General features: G+C 37.7%; 1 protein-coding gene across 2 annotated transcripts in view; it reads right to left on the minus strand.

Moving 5' to 3' along the window:
• The window catches only part of KCNH1 (potassium voltage-gated channel, subfamily H (eag-related), member 1), a 717,114-nt gene that overhangs the window by 405,631 nt on the left and 307,245 nt on the right, over positions 1-4,238 (minus strand). The window lies entirely within an intron of this gene.

A 4,238-nucleotide genomic window follows, 5' to 3' on the forward strand; every position in this document is an offset into this window, starting at 1 on the left:
GACATTCTTCTGGTATTCTCTGCTTTCAGCCAAGATCCATCTAACATCAGCAACAATATCCCTAGTACCACGACCCCTTCTAAACCCAGCCTGAACTTCAGGCAGTTCTCTGCTGATGTGCTGTTCTAATAAACAAACAGATTCATTCTAGAGAGGGTTAAACCAGGCTCCTCCTTGGAGGCAAGGATTCTGGGGCTTCATCTGACATACTTTGGACATGTTGTAAGGAGGGAGAGGTCCTTGGAGAGGGACATCATGCTTAGGAGGGTGGAGGGATGGCGCAGAAGGGGAAGATCCTCTATGAGGTGGATTGATTCAGTGACTGGGGTAATCGGGATGGGTGTGTCAGAGGCAGTGAGATTGGCAGAGGATAGAGCAGGATTTAGGGCTGTGTGACTCGACGGCCCATAACAACGACAGCATCAACAATTCCCTTGGAAACAAAATCCATAATCTAAAGCATTATCTGTAATTTTTGAGTGGCTATTGCAAGGTATTATCAAAAGCAATAAAGAACTAATGAATGCCATGGGAGGAATGGTTGGTATTAGAATGGGTAGAAAAAATTTGGAGTGAGAAGGCAATGTTTACCACATTGATGAACACTGGTGCTGTTGTTGATGAGGATTTTTCTCTCCCTTGGGAAGTTAGTGGAAATAAGACATCATTCCTCACATGTTCACTCTCTTTTTTTTTAATTAATTTATTTATTTTTCATTTCAATGAACATCTACAGAGATTTTGGAATTCTATCACCCATTGCATTCTAGTTGTCATATGTCTTGTTGTTTCTTACATGTACCCACATTCGCATTTGGCATTTTAATAGTTACAGAGTGTCTAAACTCAGTGCTCACAGAACTACCTTATGAGATACAGCATCCCTCTTAAGAAATGAAAAATACAAAAATAGTATTTTTTCTAAATTTTCTTGCAGTTAAAATAAGAACATATAACCTAGAACATGTCCATCAGATATACCATCCCCAGTCAATGAATGTTAACTGACCACATATTCAAAATTGACTGGGTTTTTATTTTTTTCACCTCTGCTTTGTCTTGAAACCATCTTTCTATGTCCTCTTAATTATACCATGGTGCTTGCATATTGCCATAATGTTGGAAGCTCTGCTACCATCATTTCAAATCTAGCAGTCAGCCACAAAGCAAAAGTTTCAGCAGAGCTTCTGGACAAACACACAGTAGGATGAACCTATTTCTAACGAGTCAGAACCGTCATGGCCGATCCTCATGTACATTTCTGATGTTGCATATTGAATAAGAGAAGATTTCTCATCTTTCTCCCAAGACGTTACAGGCAGAGTAAAACCATCAAAAAGTTGTGGCCTTTGAATTAGCAGCACAGTTATTTACAGACTATGACACTAGAACTTCAACCATTGTTTGTACCTTTTAATCTTGAGGGCTCATTTTGTACCATAGACATCAAGAGCTCAGTGGGATTAAAAATGGACAATCCATTCTTATGTGATGTAAAGCCTTGGAAACCTACTGAAGCTTCAGATGTAAGTTGGCCCAAGTGACCAGTGTTATGTTTCAGCCCACTGTTGTGGCTACGATGTGTTTTGGCAAGCACATGGCAATGTTTCCCAGTTCCCAGTGGCTTCAGGGAGCAGCAGCAGCAGTGGTGTATCCTTAAGGCCACTTATGTGATTTGGGGACTTGCCCTTTGTTGCATGGTCTCTAAATGCTTTTATAATTATTAAAGAATATTCCATGTATGCCTAAATTTTAATAATCTTTTTCTTCCTTACATTCACCAGGCTTGAAATTTCATTACTATTTGAAATCAACTCTTCTTCTGTGGTCTTCATAGTACCTATTTTTACCTCCAATTGTTCATCCTCTTTTCAATATACTCAATTCTTTGGATAATTGCATCTGTTAATATGGCTTTAACTGTCACCTAAATCTTAATGGAGGAGTGGTTATAACAGTGATTAAACACTATGCTGCTAGCCAAATGGTCAGTGGTTGGGACCCATTGCTTTGCTATGATAGAAAAGACCTAGTGATACACTCTTGTAGAAGTCTTAAAACTCTATCAGGTAATTCTTCTCTGTGATAAATGGTCATAAAAATTGACTTGGCAGCACATACATAACAATACACACTAATGAGTTTCCTGGTGGCCCAAATAGTTAAGCACTTGACTATGAACCAAAAGGTTGGTAGTTCAAGTCCAGCACTTTAGAAGAAAGAAGTTTCAATCTACTTCCAAAAAGATCATGCTGTTGTTATGTGCCGTAGAGTTGCCTGCAGCTCCTAGCAACCCTATGCACAATAGGCCTAAACCCTGCTCTATCCTGTGTGCCAATCTCACCGTCTCTGACATACCCATTCCCAGTACCCCAGTCACTGAATTAATCCATCTCATAAAGGGTCTTCCTCTCCTGTGCTGTTACTCCACCTCCCAAGCATGATGTCCCTCTCTAAGGACTGATCCCACCTTGCAACATGTCCAAAATATGTTAGACGAAGCTTCAGAATCCTTGCCTCCAATGAGCAGCCTGCTTTAACCCTCTCTTGGACAAACCTGTTCGTTCTTTTAACAGTCCATGGTATATTCAATACTCTTCTGCAATGCCACAGCTCAAAGGCATCAATTCTTCTATCACCCCTATTAGGCAATGAAAATTCTATGGAGCTCAGTTGTATTCTAAAATATATGGGATTGCCACTAGTTGGAATCATTTCAATAGTAAGTAACTGGTTTGGTTTATAAATCTTATATTCTAATGACCTATCGTTTCAGTCTGTATAATAATCTATCTCTTCAATCCATTCTTCATAACCTCTTAACAAATCTCTTATCCAACTTCTCAGTGGATATGTCACTTAAATGTCTCATGAATTCCCCAGTTTGATGGATCTAAACCTATTCCCCAATTCAGAGAATGTCTTAAGTTTACAATCTATTAATCATAAATCTAAGTGTCATCATCACACTTGGGCAATTAAACATTTCTTCACTGAATGTTCTTTTAAAAAAATGATATTAAAGGATATCATGATTCCACTGGGTAATTTTGCTGCCATTTGTATAAAAGTAGAAAATATCTGTACTTTCTTGTGTATATATACACAGTATTTATACAAATATACAAAATAATAAAAACAGTGATTGTTCTTAAAGAAGACTTGAATCCTGTATCATGAGTTACTTGCATATTTAAATTTTTTAAAAATAAAAATAATGAAGGATAAATCTAAAAATGCAATACAATATTGCTTAGAATCATCCAAAAGCTCATAATGAGATGTGGTTTAACAAACTAGTTTCTCTAAACTGACAGCAACCTTAAATAGGATTTCTTTTTTAAAATTAATTTTAATGGATGTTTAAAGAGGCTTTGTATTTCCATTCATTCATTGTTGCATTTTTCCCAACCTCCCCCCTCCCAGTTTGTTCTTCTCTTTGAAAAGTAAAAGAAAAATTCTTTCATTGTTACACAATCCTTCCCTTCAAGTCCACTCCACTATGCAACATTTGTTCTGGACTCCTGTAATGACAGTGATACCTAATCATATATCCCTTTTAAACAGTTCTCTCCCTCCTCTGTTTCAATGCAGTAGACATAATTTATCCCATTTTTCTCAGTCTACTCCCAACCCTGATGTCAGTCCCATTTTACAACAGTGGCCTTATGCAGTATTTGTCCTTTTGTGACTGAGATCTTTCACTCAGCATGATGTCCTCCAGGGTAACCATTTTGAAAAAGCTTGGAAGAACTCTAGAAGTCCTAATCCACAACATAAACAGTTTTCCATGCATCCTGAAAAATTTATAACCAGGAGAAGATAAAATAGATGAATGGGACCTTCTAAGAATCAAATCCCTATGGACATCCAAAAACTTCTCCAAAGGGTAAAAAGGGAAGCCGCAGACTGGGAAAAAATATTCGGTAATAACATGTCAGATAAGGGACTTATAACTAGAATTTATAGAATACTTGAGCACCACAACAAGATAAAGGTGAACAACCCAATTGAAAAATAGGCACAAGATATGAACAGACACTTCACCAAAGAAGACATTCAGATGGCAAACACATAAAGAAATGTTCAAAATCCCTAGCTCTAAGAGAGATGCAAATCAAAACAACTATGAGGTATCATCTAATCCCAGTAAGAACAGCAAACTTTAACAGAGCAGCAAGCAACCAACATTGGTGAGGTTGTGGAGAGACTGGAACCGTTATTCACTCTTGGTGGGA

Source organism: Elephantulus edwardii, unplaced genomic scaffold, assembly GCF_000299155.1.
Source record: "Elephantulus edwardii isolate Elephantulus edwardi_28Jun2011 unplaced genomic scaffold, EleEdw1.0 scaffold00063, whole genome shotgun sequence".
NCBI lineage: Eukaryota > Metazoa > Chordata > Mammalia > Macroscelidea > Macroscelididae > Elephantulus > Elephantulus edwardii.